An 18752-nucleotide genomic window follows, 5' to 3' on the forward strand; every position below is an offset into this window, starting at 1 on the left:
GTACATATACACATACATGTACACATTTTGCATTGTAAATGACTGCATTGTAAAAGAATAAATAATGTGTGAAGAAATTTGTTTAAAATGAATTTTTAATATTTTTTTATATTATTTACAGTTATATAACAAGTTATTTGTAAATATTAACAATAAAAAAATTATATGTTGCACAAAATTCTAAGAAATTGTGGCATTATATTCATCATTGTTTTTCTAATTGAAATTAAAAGCAGTCAAAATGACTCCCTTAGGCAATCTAGTGTTAAATAGTCTGAAATTTATTAACTTTTACTTATTTGTAGACAAATATCCAGCTTTATTTGTAGAATATTACTTTCAACCAAGCCGACCGGCTTGTGTAGGAGGCAGAGAACTGTACTTGCACCCGAAAGGTTCTGGGTTCGAATCCCGGGCAAGGCATGGATGTTCTTTCCTTCTCTGTACTATCTGTCCTCACTGTGGGAGCAATGTTGGCCCACCTAATATGGTGCCCCTGAAAGAGAGGTCAACAAAATGGCACTGTAAATGCCTGAATTGACGGATGTTAACACAACATGTCACAACACAACATTAACTCACATGTTACAACTTGGCATTGGAGAAAAAAGAAATACTTTCAACCTTTAGCAACTTTTTGTCAATGCTTAACGTTTCAAACTACATAGAATGGTGGCTTGGTATTGGTATTCAAGTAGTCCGAAGCTTTATGACTTCTATTTATCGATAGATTACTAATAAATGCAAATTTGACTGTTATGTAGGGGACACTGTGAACATGAGCTAATGTGGACTGTTTGTTAATGTTTTGTATTTTGAGCTACTTATTTTGGATTATAAAGCGAAACTCTGCTAATTTCAATTTTTTAAATTTTCATATTCATTACAAAAATTATCTAGTTGAGGGAGCTGCTGTAGATATGAAGTAAGGATGAACAGTTGAATATATAAGAAACAATAAATAATGAAAAGAATAGATAAATATGACAACCAAAGCTGACCTCTTCAGGGGATACCAACTCCGGAAGTCATAAAAGCAAAACCTTTTTTATCGAGAGAGCTTGACAAAAGTCTAAAATTGCTCTTTCTGTACCCTAAAGGTTTTGCTAAAGTCCAGGAAAAGAATACAATACATAATACAAAATACATGAAATAAATACAGAAGAATAAAAACAAGACAAATACGCAGGAATAGTACGTACAAAAGCTTACTTGAAACAAAAATCCAATAACTAGATAACACAACTGACAGTTGAAATATTTATTTTATTCCTCATTTAAGATTTCCCAGTAAATTTTTGAGGCAAATTAGCGTGACAACACTATAGTTAGCAAATTATTAAAATTTTAAATCAAGTTTTTTATGATGAAAAATTAAATTAATTATTTTCTTTTAATAGTATAACGTATAAATAAACATGCACAGTACATATTTTAATGTTTACTTTTTATTTGTCTTCCTTTCAATTAACTATAATTACTTTTTCATTAAATGCCAAAATCGATTAATTACAAAATTATGAAAAAAGAATTATTAAATTTTTCCGCGCATGCGCATTAAAAAATAACTACTTCAATTTTTTTTCTTCCAAATTTTAAAGACAAAATTTTACCAATTTAAAATTGCTGAATTGATCTTTGAGAATTTTACTGTGTTTCGTTTTTATACTTTATGCTGCAGTACATCTTTTGGATCATAAATTCAAATCAATCAATCAAATAAACCAATCAAATTAATAATTAAATAATTCAATTCAATCTTCAATCAAATAAATAAAATGAATGGGATAAATTTAAAAAAAAAAAAAAAAACAGTAGATTGTGTAAACAATATCACCATAACGATTTTAGATTTGGTTTAGTTTTTATATGATTTAGAAGATGAATTTATAAAGATTTTCGAATCTATAATACTGATTTCAGTAACTAAGTATGAAATGGATTTGTATGAGTGGCGGTAATTGCCTAAGAAATGGAATTTTTGATTTTTGTAATTTAATTAACTTTATCGGATTTGAGGAGCATTTGCCTAACCCAAAATTTTGAGTTACATCTGATACCATTTTCTCGTAAGCCTGAAAACATTTAAAGTTGCTAAATTTTCTATTTTTGCAAATGTAATTTGAATTCTTAAACCAGTAACATGCATTTTATAAACAAACTTGATCATTGAGAGTTAAAAATATTTAAGCTTAGTATTTATATTTATTAATTTCTTTTTTAAATATAATGTTTCAAACATTAAAAAAGCTAACTCTACGTAAACTATAAATTAGATGAATGTAAAGAAAAAAGAAAAAAATTTTAAATTCTACTTCGATTATAAATGAACAAAAATCGATAAATTAAATATGCTTATTGGCAAACATTATCTTAACATGTTTTTCAATATTTCTAAATAATCTATATAGATATTTCAATATTTATAAGTGATATTTCAATATTATAATAGATATTTCAATATTACAATAGGTATTTCAATATTATATCAATATTTATTTCAATAAAAATTGTAAATTTTACTTCGATTATAAATGAACAAAAATTGATAAATTAAATATGCTTATGGGCAAACATTATCTTAACATATTTTTCAATATTTCTAACTAATCTATATAGATATTTCAATATTTATAAGCGATGTATGTGATAATTATTATTAATAATATTATTTAAACTTAATTTTATTTAATTCGTTGGGAAATAAAGAAGCATTAGAAGGACAAGCTATATTCAGCGCAGAGCTTTGGGCGAAAGGGTCAATATTCCGTATCAAATAATATACCATTATAAGAAAGAAAAAAAATGTATTAGCTGGACAACCGGTTTCGGATTTCTGTGGTCCATTCTAGAATGCCCCCCTCCCTCCGTTTGCCATAATTCTCTCCCCTCCCCCGACAGGATGAAAATTTTTCGTGCCGCCCTTGGCAACCACGTAACTCCGGATTTCATTAGAGAGAAGCGAGAGAGCCGGGAAAACGTCATTTCGGATTTTATTGATCGACGTCACATGGGTTGGCAGTTAAATTTATATTATTACTTTGAAAAATCGATGTGTAGCCCCATTCCACCACCCCCCATAACCTAAACTTCCACCGCCTTTAGGGTATGGGCGATTCTAGAGCTTTGACGACGTTCGAGAGAAAAAAGAATAAATAGTTCCTGCCGCGCATATAGGAAAATATTGTACTTCGTTTTTCGAGGTTTGAAATATCCCGAAATCCACTGAGAGACTATTGCGCATGCGTGCGTATGACGTGACGTCAAGCGACTTGACCCATCCTATTTATATAGGAAATGCATTTGATGCCGGGGATATTGATTCAATTAAAAGATTTCCGATTGGGGATTGGAACTAAGTTAGATTATGCACGTGCTGGGGCACGCGCTCACGTTATCGAACTTCATCATTTGCAATGTGCCAATAACAGACAAGTGCGTTCCATATCCGTAAATAGATTGCTGCTGTGCTTCTTAAGTAAATTGCTTATATTTCAGAGAATATTTCGAAGCTTTATAAAAATATACGTTTTTAATGAGTCTTCATTTGTAAAATATATTTCGATTTTTACTAAATTTATCCGAAAAATTTATTTGATCAAGTTACACTTCACTAGTTGGATATTGAAATAGCAACGCTAATGATGGAATAAACTATTTTGGATGTTAGAATAATAAGTTATTTTGAACAATGTTTAATAATATAGTTATTAAGCAGCTCAAAAACACTTTTGAGAACTTATAATAGTTATAACTGAAACTTTTATAGCTATTTTATTTTGTTTTACATATTACGCTGTTAAAAAACACCAGGTTTTAATCACTGCTAACATTAAAAATAAAGCTCAATCACATTTTACTTTTTGTTTTAAAAAAATGTAAATTTGACAAGATCTTTCGAAAAAAGTAATTTTACTGGTGACCCCAAACATTGAAAGACGGCTTGAAAAATTAATTCAAAAAAAGAAAGAAATCAGTTAGTTTCAAGATTAGTTGCAACAATTGAAGCTGTTGACTTAAAACTGTTGTGCATGTCATACTAGTATATTTCTAGTCCACAGCGTCATCTGTTGATGGACTTTGTAACTAATTTTGACTTTAGAAGCATAAATTCTGCAGCTTTTTTTATGCAAAACACAGCAAAATTATGTTTCTATTTTCTTTTCCTTTTCTTTAATTTTTCCAAACGCAGGTCATCTTCTGGGATTTCTGTTGTTTAAAAAAAAGAGGAAAAGTAGCTCCTTTCACCAAAGTCTGACAAAATATTATAATGAACAATTAATTTGGCCTTTATGCGCTCATTCTGAACTATGGACTATGATATTTAAATCCATTTTCATTATCTATCTTTAAATTTAAAAAAAAAATCGTAAGCGGCGTCACCATCAAATTGTTTTGAATGTTAAACTTTATATTACATTTTGTTTTGTTGCGCAAAAATTAGAAAAAATGAAGGTGTGTAAAAAAATTGTTTATAAATTATTAGTTATAAAACTTGTTCTCAGAATTAACCTGTGAGTCGCATTTCAGCCCCCAGGAATGAAACTACAGAATTGAAATTTAGCAAGCTGAAAGAGCCATATTTGTTTGTGAATTTATAACAGAGTTTTTTTTATTTTCCTCGAAATTTCTATTTGTTCGAAAGTTATTGCAAGAAGTGCTTTTTTCACTGTTTCCCCCCTCATTTTTGCTTTAAATAACAACAATTTAACCCTTGTAGAAAATTTTGTTTATCTCGCTCGAGATCTTTATTTTATATGCTTGCGCTTGAGTTGTTATAGAATTTAACAAAAAGAGAGATGTCAGAAGCTTGAGTTGTTATAGAAACCATTTTTCAAACTTTCAATTTGTTCACAATTTATTGCAAAAAGTTCTTTTATCGCCAGTTTCTTTCCACTTTTTTTTTTGATAATTTATTCATGTCAATTTATTCATTGTAGAATGAAAGAGAGAGATATTGCCTCATCTTCACATTTATTGTATAATAACTTCACACTTTTTTTTAATATTTTTATAAATTTAAGAAGAAGAAAAACCCGAAAAGAAACCGAAAGCGTTTCCTATTTGACCTGATATAATGTGATAGTGTGTGGTTATCTTTATACATTGTTAACGAAATAACTTCTTTTTTATTTCTTCTTATTGTGTCCCACAATCTGCTTTCCTGAATTTTTTTTCTTTTTTTTTCCTTCAAGAACAGTTGATAATTGTTCAAAGACAGATAATCATTCATTTCGTAACAAAAACATATAAGCAAAATGTGCTTGCGTAAAAATATGAATATAATAAAAATATGAATAGAAAAATGAATGAAAATTACACATATCAAAAACAATATAATCATTGCTTATTTGAAAAATATGGAACTAAAAAAAAGTAATAATAATTATATGATGATGATGATAAGCAATTTCGGAGTGGATCAACTTCTAGCTTTATATATAAACATAAATATTATCTTTTTAATAGTCTCTAACATGACTTAACAAAAAGGGCTGAATTTGTTTCGTACCAGTAGCGACGAGAGTGTTTCGATTCCATTAGTAAATGGCGAACGTTCGATAATTTTAAAAGTAAAAGAAATAAAGCGTTTGTGATGTAAAAGTATTTGAACAATCTGTGACTTGTTTTCTCTAAAGTATGCGCTAATGAATAAAGTATACTTACATAATATATATATATACTTACATTAATATATATACTTACATAAAGTAATGATTAGTAACTCTATGTTTTTATGATGCTTATACAGTTACGATATCCTTAAGTTGCGATCGTATATTAAATACTGATTATATATTACATCAGGGGTGTCGTAACCAGGGGGTTCTGAAGCGTCCGGACCCCCAATGCTTTGGAAATTAGGGTCCATTTTTTTTTTTTTTTTTTTTTTCTTNAAGATGTTTTTTTTTTTTTTTTTTTTAGAAAATATTAGCCACGATGGCTCAGGTGATAGAAGGTTCGCCTTCCAATGAGGTGAGCCGGATTCGAATCCCTGCGATGGCTGGTCGATACGAATTTCGCACCCGGCTTGCACCGATCACAGTGCTGACGTGAAATATCCTCAGTGGTAGACGGATCATGGATAAATGTTCCCTTGCCGTCAGGCAAACCGTGGGAGGCTCTCGGGGTCTTTCTCTCCATGTAACGCAAATGCGGGTTAGTTCCATCAAAAAGTCCTCCACTAAGGCAAATTTCTTTCAATACTTCAGGAGTTCCCTCGTCTTCTGGATTGGGTTCAAAATTACGAGACTACGGAGTTGAACATTAGCAGTCGTAAACCCGAAAAATTGGGTCAGCTGCTCAGCGACGGTAATAAAATAAAATATATATTTATGTTTACATATCTTTTATTCTTTATCTATATCTTTTACTTTTCTTCTCTCCCCTTTTTTACATAGTGCAACTTGTTACATTATTGTTAAAAGAAAAATTAATTAAAAATAAAATACACAACAAATGCACTGCATAAAAAATACAACAAGTGTTTAGAGAACTACAAGAATTGTCACTGTTACCCTTTCCTTCAATAAGCAATAAAACGCACAATTTTTTTCTCCGTTCACTTAACTGATTGAGATTGATTCTAAAGCATCCCTTAACTTTCAACAACACCTATGGAGAGTCATTTGATATCTCAAAAATAGCCGCTTCAGTTTACGCAATGTCCTTTGCATTTTGAAATAGTCTTTATCGTATTTCTGGGATTCTATCTCATCTTTTAAAAATGTCGGATATCGACAGACCCATCTCTTGGTGGTCTATCTATTCATAAATTGTCTCAAACAGGCAATTATCTAGAATTTTTAGGAAGAAAGATGTATTAACTTTTTAAGGAATTAAGTAGGGGAATGTTCTATTTTTTAGTGATTTTGCCGAGAGAGTTTTTTTGATCTTCTAAATCTTCTCTTACAAAGCGCTCACATTTCTATTTCATCTTTTAAATTAACTACTTCCAGCCATTTAATAACGTTTATCTTTTTATTACAAGAGCTCATTAAATAAATCCATTTCTTGGGAAGTAAACAAATGTATTAAATTTCGTAATACATTTATAATTGTCTGTTTATGTACTGTCTGAAATGTTTTATTGTTTATCTACCAAATTAATTTATCCAAATTAATTTATATAGTACATAAGTTCATGATTTTACCGTTCATCGTTTGCGTATAAATTTAATTTAAACGCAAGGAGTTTGTTCTTATTTTATATTTATAAAATTAATCTAACGTTTAAATTTTTAAAACTATAAATCAAAACTTAGAATTCTTAGGATATTTCAATAACTTTGTTTCATAAATTTTATAAAAAATTTGCATATAATTTAACAAACAATTTTGTATAAATATTGATAATTTATATCATAATACAAAAAATTAATATCAACCTACATTTTAATTAAATAAAAGAACGAAGAAATATTTCAATAATAAATTAAAAACCCAGTCCCCGTTCAGTCCTGGTTTTAAATGGGCCTATCTTACCAGTTATTTTGTGCCTATGAAGATGCAAATTAAAGATATAATAAATTTGACTGAAAAATGTGTCCCAGCAAAAAACAAATAAATTAAAAATACAACAGCCTCAAATATTAAAATACATCTTCCAAAACTATCTTACTCATGCAAACTGCAAGGAAAAAAAAAATTTTTAAACTGTGTTTTAAATTTTTACGATGATATTCTTCCTCTTGGTATTACTGTCAATTGTATATGTTTGCTTTACTCATCAGATCATGTAGACGAAAATATTACCTGAAGAGTTCAAATATATTTATCTTATTATTATTCGATAAATATATAGGACAAATTAACAAAACATTTAATAAAAATTTAAAACATTACCTACTAACTTCACTTCATTCTTTTCAAATAGTAAGATTATTTCATATCGACGGGATTTTGCCTCTATGTCGAATGGCATTGACATTACTAGCTGCAGAAAGTGATGGGCTAAATGGTTAAAGAAATTGATAGGTTAAATTAACCCTATCGTTAGTTTGTAACGATATATATTAAGACGAAAATATTACCTGAAGAGTTCAAATATAATTATCTTATTATTATTCGATAAATATATAGGACAAATGAGCAAAACATTTAATAAAAATTTTAAACATTTCCTACTAACTTCACTTCATTCTTTTCAAATAGTAAGATTATTTCATATCGACGGGATTTTGCCTCTTTGTCGAATGGCATTGACATTGCTAGTTGCAGAAAGTGATGGGCTAAATGGTTAAAGATAATGATAGGTAAAATTAACCCTATCGTTAGTTTGAAACGATATATATTAAGAGGAAAATATTACCTGAAGAGTTCAAATATAATTATCTTATTATTATTCGATAAATATATAGGACAAATGAACAAAACATTTAATAAAAATTTTAAACATTTCCTACTAACTTCACTTCATTCTTTTCAAATAGTAAGATTATTTCATATCGACGGGATTTTGCCTCTTTGTCGAATGGCATTGACATTACTAGTTGCAGAAAGTGATGGGCTAAATGGTTAAAGAAAATGATAGGTTCTTGGCCAAGATAATTCCGTTCTCCACTTCTCCGCGCATTTTTTCTCATGAAATACAAAACTTTTTTAAAGAATATTCGATCAATTATTCACGGAAAATTCGACTCAGATAATTCCATGCTCCATTTCTTCTCCGTGGATTTGTTTTCATGAATTTCAAAACACCTTTAAAGAGGATTCGATCAATTGTTTAATGGAAAGTTCGGCCGGGATAATCTCCCCCGGCACAAACAATTCCATTCTCCATTTCTTCTCCGCGGATTTTTTTTTCCTTTTTTTTCTTCATGAAATTCCAAATTCCTTTAAAGAGGATTCGATCAATAATTGTTCAATGGAAAATTTGGCCTAGATAATTCCGTTCACCACTTCTCAGCGCAATTTTTTCCATGAAATACAAAACTTCTTTAAAGAATATTCGATCAATTATTTAACTGAAAATTCGGCTCAGATAATTCTATTCTCCATTTCTTCTCCGTGGATTTGTTTTCATGAATTTCAAAAATCCTTTAAAGAGCATTCGATTGTTTAAAGGAAAATTCGGTCGGGATAATCTCCCACCCCCGCAGGTTTTTTCGTTCTTCTTATATTCCGATATATAGGAAATATGCGCAAAGATTATTAATCACAAAATTCAGCTTAATTAGACATGAATGAAATTCCGTGTACAAAATGAATTATTTCACATAAATTTTTTGGTCAGAAAAAATTTATGAAGATGTGGAGCACTAACTTTCCTTTGAAGGTAAAAACAGTTTGTGTTTTTTAGGTTGTTTTCCAACATATTTTTAAGAAGCATTTTAATTTTTTAAGAAGGAATAGTCAACCATGGATATAATGACATTGAGTTTCTTATATCTCAAAATAGTTTCATCTAAAAACGCGAATTGTTTTCGTTCCGCCAACTTAAATAAAGGATAGAAACTCAGTTACATTTCGGAAGTGTAAATGCAAAGCAAAAAAAGTTTCTGCTTCTTTGTTCTTAGAAAATTTCCTTTACCCTTGCAGAACAGCGAGAAAAAAAATTCCGAGTGCAAATTATAGTGTAATAAGCTTAGCCTGTTGTCAAGCTTCACCCGTCATTTTATGCATAATTCAATGAAGGAAAAAAAAATTATTACATATGCGATTTTTATTTGTTTTGTTTTTAAACAATTAAATAAAATTTTAAAATACTTATATTTGAAGTAAAATATTTTCTTAAATTAGATATTCATATTTATCTGCATCTTTTTATTTATATACTATTATGTTTATACTATTATATTTTTATAAAATAGTACTATTTATATTATTATATATAAAACGGTATTACTTGCAAAATTCAGATTTTCTATTAAATTTTTGTCTTTTTTATGGTGCTCAGTATAAGAGAAATAAAAATAAATATTAAATGAAGGGAAAAAATAAATGAACTCGCGGAGAAAGTTCAATAAACCTACATCATGCATTTGCACCGAAATATGAAAACGCAAATGAGAGAAAATAAACTATAAAAACTACATTTGTAAAACCGGTATAACTAGATTTCATAGATTGAAAAAAAATATTTACTAATGAGACTTGCAGCAATGGTTTAGTCTGAAAAAGAAAGTAATTTAAGCCCCTTTTGCAAATAAAAACGACGGGAAATATTTTTCCGGGTTTCCTTAACAACCACTTAAGAATCTGAAATATGCTGCGTAACAACCCAGAGGAATGAGATATATTTTTTTCATTTAGTCTGATAGAATTAAACAGAAATTTAACAATTGCAGAAAATAATTGCTTTCACTGAGTGCGACTAGAAAAAAAAAATATATATTCATTTTTATTATTCCATAGTAATGAACGTTTTACGTGCTCATTTGAAAAATAACAAAATTTTGTATTTCGTTGAGTTATTATATTCATATTACATTTTATGTTTATATTACAGTTTATATTTTAAACTAACATAACCATCTAACAGTACAAAAATATTAAAAACATCTTGTACAATTGACATACCGTATGTATGTACAAAACATATTATTTAAAATATAAAAAAAAGTCACAATTTTGTGACTAATCATAAAAAACTATTAGCTACGTTATTATTTTAAGTAACTTAACTTTAAGATAAATAGATTCATTTTTGGAATTAATGAAAGAAAAAATAATTTATTTATAAAATATATTCAACTGAATAATTAACTAAGAATTCCATTTAAAGTATTTCACTAAAGTTTACAATTTATATTATACCTTAATTAATTATATAATAATTTCGTCAGTATTTGTTTGATAAATATCATATGTTAATTTTGCGTTATGTTATAACTTAAATAATTGTCATAATATTCATTCGAAAAATATATTTGTTATCATAATCTAAATAGATATTTCTTTTATGTGGGCTCCATAAACTCTGGATATTTCTCGATAATTTTTAGAGAAATTATAAACATTTATTGAAAAAAAATTGTTTACATTATATTAAGAGATTTTTTTAGCCACGGATTCACCAGAATTGGATTTGCACATGGTAAAAATATCAATTTTAATGACAATTTTTTTTTTGTGTAACTAAATTCTATAATAGTTTTGACGTACAATTAACTCGATGATTTTATGTAGAAATTAATTATATTGGTTTGAATATCCATTGTTTTTAATCAAATTTTGGAAGAGTTGGTCCATTTATTTTTTCGATAAATGAATATTTCTACTAATTCTTTTCATTATATTTATTTGATTGAAAATAGTATCTAAATAAATGTCATTAAATAAATGCTTTAGAAACATTAGAATTCAATGTAATTAGTTTGTTTAAATTAACGAATCGTTACGAATTATTATCGTAACGAACTTCTTTAAAAATATTTTACCTTTTTATTTCTTTATTATTTTTATAATTATTATTATTATTTTGTATTTCTTTTGTATTGAAGCTGTTGCCCGAGGCTAACTTATGATAGTCGAAATTTACCATAATCAAGCAATTTTCTTCCGCACTTACGCTTTTCAAAGGGCCGTAAAAACTTTTTTATCTAGTATCTATACCCATTAAAACTGTACAGCATTGATGCGATTTTAATGTATACCAAATGTATCAATAAAAACGCTGTACCTATATAATGTTGCATATTTGGTCATTCTTAAAAGTTCAAATAACCGATACCAAATTAAGCATCTTTGATATCAATAACAGCATGACGATGTTTTACGTTCTCTTAAACAAATTAGTAGAAATTCTCCATCAAATTTGCTCCATAGAACATAGTTTAGTTTCTTTTCATTTCAGATAGTAACTATTACAGGGTGCGTAGCCAAATTATTCAACAAAAAATAAGCACCTTTTAAGCACTCAAAAAATATTTTTAAGCACTTTAAAAAATATCATAATTAGGCAGGGTTGGAAATTTTGACAATTGCCGGTTTTATCATGTTTTAACCGTCATGTCAAAGAAGAAAAAAAACTTTTGGCATTGTTTTTGGCAATTGTCAAAAATTATGAAATTTTGAATCGTGTAAAACGAATGGCGTTTTCATACGCTACGGACTGAAAATATGCCGAAATAGATTGGGGTTGAATTGATTGTGAAAACATTGAATAGAACAATGTGAACTGTATCTTTTTGCATAATTCGAAGCGAAAATCAACATGGTAAAGAAAAATCTCATTTCGAAGAATGGAAAAAGTAAGCACTTTTTAAAAACATTCAATGAAAAAAGCACCTTTAGGGGCTTTTAAAAAACGAAAATAGGCACTTTTAAGCACTTTTTAAAAACGCTACGCACCCTGTATTACGAAAAATAATTAAGCAATATTGAACAAGCGATAGAATCCTCTTTAAAGGAGTTTCGAATTTCATGAAGAAAAAAAGTGCAAATGGCGATTTTTTACTTCTCTCCTAAGCGAATTAGAACCATTTAGTCGTTCATTTTGGCTTTTAGAACGTAGCTTTTTTTTTAATACTTATTATCAAGAGACATGGTGGCTCAAGAGATAGAGCGCTCTCCTTCCAATGAGGTGAGCCGGGTTCGAATCCCAGCAATGGCTGGTCGATACGAATTCACTATCCGGCTCACACCGACCACGATGTTGACGTAAAATATCCTCAGTGGTAGACGGATCATGGGCTAGAGTCCCCTCGCCATCAAGCTAACCTTGGGAGGTTTTCCTCTCCATCTAACGCAAATGCGGGCTAGTTCCATCAAAAAGTCTTCCACGAAGGCAAATTGCACCCAATGCTTGGGAGTTTTCTTGTCTTCTGGATTGGGTTCAAAATTACAATGCTTGAACTTCGTAGAAGATTGAACAATGATTTGAACTTTGGTAGTAGTAAACCCGGCTGTTCATTGACGGTTATAAAATAAAATACTTATTATCAAAATTAATTGAGCATCGCTGGCATAATAATCTGACGTTCTTTTTTAAGCTTCTCTTTAGCGAAATAACATTTCTTCATTAAATTTGAATTTTAGTTCAAAGCTTTTTTTTTTTTTATTTCAGTTAGTAACTATCACTAAAATTAACCCTCATTCGCGTCAGTATTTGTAGGGCAATTTTTTACGTTTCTCTTTAATAACTCTGCACCTTTTATCAATTAATTTTGCTTTTTAGTGTATAGCTTTTTTTTTATATCAATTCTAATGCATTTTCCTGAAATTAATCAAGCATTATTAGCTTCAATAATAGTTTGATGATATTTTATGATTTTCCTAAACGAATTAGTATTATTTTTCCATTAGTCACGATTTTTTATACCTAACTTTTTTTTTCTAAATACCGTTAACTTTAAATTATTAAGGTTTTTATATGGTACTTTTTTTTAAAGCATAACTATAAACATAATAAATGTGTGGTTTCGGTTAGATTCAGGAATACTCATTTTTTGACGTAATCATTGAATCACTTTCACGTTGATTATTGAGTTGGAATGCATGTTATAAAAAATAGTAAAGGGATAAAAAAATATATTAAAGAGAGTGTAATAAACTCCTGTTCTTAATGAGGGCAGTGAAAGATAGAAAATATCACTAAATGTTATCTTTAGAATACTTGAAAAAAACTCGTCAATAGTTTGTTTTAAAACGATGGGCTAATGTTTAACCAATCAGAAGATTTCATTCCACAAAGTTCCTTCTCAAATCGTCTTACTCAAATTTTTTTTAACCCCTTCCTTCTCGCTCCCGTGAAAATGACGGGGTGAGGTTTCGCCTATATTTCTCGCTCCCGTGACATTTCCGGGCTGGAGTGTTCAGTAGTAATGCGTCAATAAGAATAAAACTAATTAATTTCTTTTACCCGGAAAACATTTTATTTCTCATTGTACACACCAGATGGCAGTACCAGGATATTTTTAAGGTAATTGTAGATAGTTAGTTTATTTTGAACTAGATGTCAGCACAAATCAAATAAGTGTATAATATAAGTGTATAAAAAAATTGGCACTTTTATGATTGTTTTCTTGAAAATTAACCGATCGTTAAAAGGTTAACTAATTTTAGGTTTGAGGGCTAAAATTTACCCACCGCTTAAATTTCAGGACACTGGCGTAAACCGTTCTGGAGAGTGATAGGAGAGAGACACACACATGCAAACTTTTTATTTCATTAATATAGATTTATAATAATTGCTTCAATTTTAACGAGTTTCGATTTATTTTAATAATGAATATTAAAAGATTTGTGTAATTTCTTTCGAATTTTGTAAATAAACTAAAACAAAATGAATAAAATTAATCGACTGCTTTAGGGAACTAAATTAAAATGATTCCTACTTTGAATCTTTGACGAATATTATTCATTCTTATATATTTAAAAAAAATAATTTTACCTAATAAATTTCCGGGGCTACAACCTTAAAACAGCCCCTTTTCCTTAATCTGACCTCGAGAAGTGATACAAATTAAAAACATTACAAATTTATAGTTTTTGAATTAAAAAAAACAAAACGCAACATGCATTGTATTATATTAAAATTTATAACTTTGACAGATCATAAATTCTTCTTTTTTTAAACTTGAATGAACTTATTAATTGAAATTATTATTACTATTTTTCTTTTTATTTGTTTTTTTTTTCTTTCCTTGCGCCCAACATTTTAGTTTTGATGTTGTTGTTGTTTCTAATGCCATTTGCCACACGGGCAAGCCTGCTTGGTGAAACCGAGCAAATTTAGGGCAGAGTGTGCGTTTCTTGTCTTTCAGTGGCGCCATCTATGGCCAAGAATTCGAGATTTTAGCTCTTTCAGGGCGATAGTCTATATCTGTGATTTCTAACCCTCGGACTGCTGACTAGTACCGGTCCGTGGATGAAATAGCACCAAGCAGACAACGGAACATCAAATTATTTCTATTTTATTTTTCTCTGGTTTGCATGATTTTCGATAAATGAGAGGTTAGCTGAGAAACGTCACCTAAAGACGCACCAATACCGCACAATCACTTCAAATTAAAGTTTTGAATATTTTTTCCATAAAATATATTTTTCAAACTACTACACTTATTTAAGTTTATTAGCTGAAAAACTGTAACTGTGAAAATTAATTTCAAACAAAAATATACGGATTAATTTTGAAAAAAAAAAAAAACAATACAGGGATAGAGAGAAACTATAGAAGTCCAAAGTGAATTTAATTTACCATTAGTTTTTCTCTCATTGATCAAATTTTTATAAATATAGTGTAACTAATGTTTAGAATTGAGCGTACGGTGTTATAGAATATAATTGTATTGCGATACGATGGGTAATAAAGAAAAAAAATCAAAATTGTCCTTTAGAATTTTTAACTAGAAATAAAAATTGTGTGTGTGCTTGTGTGAGGTTCAAGATTTTTTTTTTTTTTTTAAAAATTACTTTTTTGGTCTTAAATTCTTATACTACAAGAAATGAATTTTAACCACTTGATTTGAATTTCGAAAAAATTTCGTGTTAAGTTCATAAATTAAAATAGACCTTTCAACTCGTGAAATGTAAACCTTACAATTGTATTCTTGCGGGCTGCTTTGAAGCCCGTATGGTATTTTTTTCTACAAGTTTGAGAGTTCATTGTCAAAGGTAAAATCCTCGAATAGCCAACCTTTTGAAATCTCGCCAAGTTGGCGATTATTACTGGGATTTTACTCCACCTCCCATCTTTACGACTTCTTTTACAGTTGCAACCATACACACCTTTCAACAAACCATATACTAATCAACCACAGTGTTCTCATTAATTTTAACTTCATTCACAACAAATTCATTCATACATCTTCCAAACACAATACCTTGTCACACGCAAAACATCATTTATACTTAATTGACTCATAGGAAACCACATATAGTGCAACTTTGAGGAGAACTCCTCCAGACTTTTAGTCTGGAGGTGTCTGCTGCTATGGTAATGAGCGAAAGCGCATTTCTAATGGGGTGCAATGGGGAAAAGGTGTCGATTGGTTTACTCACGCTGACTTATGTCAAGATCAAGACAAAACCATTCACCCCACACCAACATTCGAGTGACTTTTCCTCGTAACCATGGTAACCGCCACGAAGCACGAATGATATCTGGAGGAGTTCTCCTGAAAACCGCACTATACCTCTCCTAACACTCCGACAAACATCATGCGCACCCACATTTAAAACCATCCACCGTATCCTTTCGCTCAATCAAATAAACTCATTTGTTCTCCACATTTACGGTATTCATACGTTTTCGAAATTAAATTTTCATTCATGCACCATTCAATCATCGCTACCTTTTGCATACAATAAAGTTAAAAATTCACTCGTCCATTCGCCCACCATTTTCGATAGGTACCGCACAAAAAAATAACAAAAAAATGCAATAATAACGGTAACTTCTTCTCTAACGAAATCCAACCTTCCCGTAGGTATACATATCAAATAACCAATCAAGTTTAAGAATTTTGGTGGTAGAATTTTAAAAAAAAAATCGCCACGAGGTGGGTTATTCTAGGATTCACCCATTATCAAACGTCAATTTTTTTATTCCTTCCTATTCTTTGTGCATTTTTCAACACACCTTTCTAATTTCAAGTTTCTAAATTTTATATTTTTAGTGAAACAAAACAAAAGGCGACATTAAGTTGAAAACGCAAAACAGCATCAAAATTATAATAAAATAATAATAATGAGTTTAAAAAATGCTATTTTGAGAAAGTGATATTCAAACACGAAAGTTACATAATTTCTACATACATTTTATAGCATACCCAAACGTAGTTCTTACAAAATCTATCGGTAGCATACAAGTGAAGCTAAAAACTAATAAATGGGAAAATATCAACAACAAAAAATAAGCAATTGAAAAAAATAATAATTGTATTGTTGGAAATTCTTTCCTTAATTGACTAAACAACCTAAACTCATTAAGAAGAAAAACCGAGAAGATTTAATTACACAAATTAATTTATTTTTAACATTGGCATATTCCCAATGAACCCCCCACTCCCCCCAAGAGCAATTTTGCTACATCATTTTCAGACTAGATGCCTATTAATCCATAATCTTGAGTTTATGTTATTACTTTTTTGCTATCGCTTTTGTCGTACTTTTATGCATCGATCTAATCCATAAAAATCAGATGAAAACTATGACCAGACCATAGTCCATGCATTCTCATGATAGATAATTCCATGGTATCCAGTTTTCTTACATGAAATTACTTTGGTAGTTTTCAGCGTAAAATTAAAATAAGTTATAATATAAGTGTTGTTTCCTTATCCCGAATTCATAAATACCTGTAATATTTATTTCTTAGTTATCTCCGTTATTTTTGCTTTTCTGTTCAAATTATAAGGCTTAAAACTAAAAACTGTGTTCCTTTAATGTAAATAAAAAACCTAAGACATTATCTCTTTACGCAATGCTTTATGATAAACATATTTAAATCAATATCTATGATTATTGGCCGGTTTACAGTTATTAAGCAGTGATATTTAGAATTAACTTTCTACACAGCTGATAAATAATCTTTTGAGCGAAAAACTTTAAACTTTTTTCAGTAATACCAGAAATTACATCGAAATTGTGGTAAGAAGACAAGATAGATTGAAGATACCGAAGACAAAAGATTGTAGATGAAGAAACAAACCCATGGATTTTCTCTGGTAGGAAAGACATTTTCTTCGTTAAATTTTATACACTACTGGCCATTAAAATTGCTACACCAGGAAGGAATGGATAGCAATAACAGAATGATATTTATTGGGCACACACATTATGGTTGGAAGAACAAGTGATTAAATTTTCAGGATATTTGGATGTTATAGATCCTGAAGAATCAGAACTCCCAGCAGCCTCCCCTGGCAGCAATAACAGCAGTTATTCTCCTAGGCATCGAGTCCAACAAAAATTGGATAGCATGGAACGGTACAGCATTCCATGCAGCTTCAATATTATGCCACAATTCATCGACCGTTGAGACTGACGAGTGGTGGTGTACCAGTCGCTAGGCAACCACTGACCAGACGTTTTCAATTGGTGAGAGATCAAGAGAACGTGCTGGCCAGGGCAACAGGCGAACATGGTCTGTATCAAGGAAGGTCAGGACAGTGCGGGCAACATGCTGTCGTGCATTGTCCTGCTGAAACGTATGGAGGCCTCGAAGATAAGGCAGAGCAACTGGGCCTAACATATCAGAAATGTAACGGCTGCTGTTCAAAGTGCCGGCAATGCGAACAAGAGGTGATCGAGACGTGTATCCAATGGCACCCCATACCATTACTCCAGATAATGGTCCAGTATGATGATGTCGAATGCAAGCTGCAAACAAAGGGAGTTCTCCACGATGTCGCCAAACTCGGATGCGGCCATCATGATGTTGTATGCAGAATCTCGATTCGTCTGAAAAGACGACGTCAGGCCATTCCTGAGTCCAGGTTCGACGTTGATCACACCATTGGAGGCGCTCCTGTCTGTGATGCAGCGGCAAGGGTAGCCGAAGCCACGTTGACAATCCATGCTGCTGCAAACGTCATCGAACTGCTCGCGTCTTCTCGTCTTGCAAATGACCTCATTTGTTGACTCAGGGTTCGTGACGTAGCTGTACGATCCCTTAAGACCATGTGAACAACATGTCTGTCTACTCGGCTGCTAGTGGGGATCGCTGAGATCCTGCACGGCGTTCCATATGACCGTCATGAACCCATCGATTCCATATTCTGCTAACAGTCATGGGGTCTCGATCAATGTGAGCAGCAATACTTCGGTATGATAAACCGCAATCCCGGTAGGCCTCAATTCGACCT

This window comes from Parasteatoda tepidariorum, chromosome 7 (assembly GCF_043381705.1).
Source record: "Parasteatoda tepidariorum isolate YZ-2023 chromosome 7, CAS_Ptep_4.0, whole genome shotgun sequence".
Lineage (NCBI taxonomy): Eukaryota > Metazoa > Arthropoda > Arachnida > Araneae > Theridiidae > Parasteatoda > Parasteatoda tepidariorum.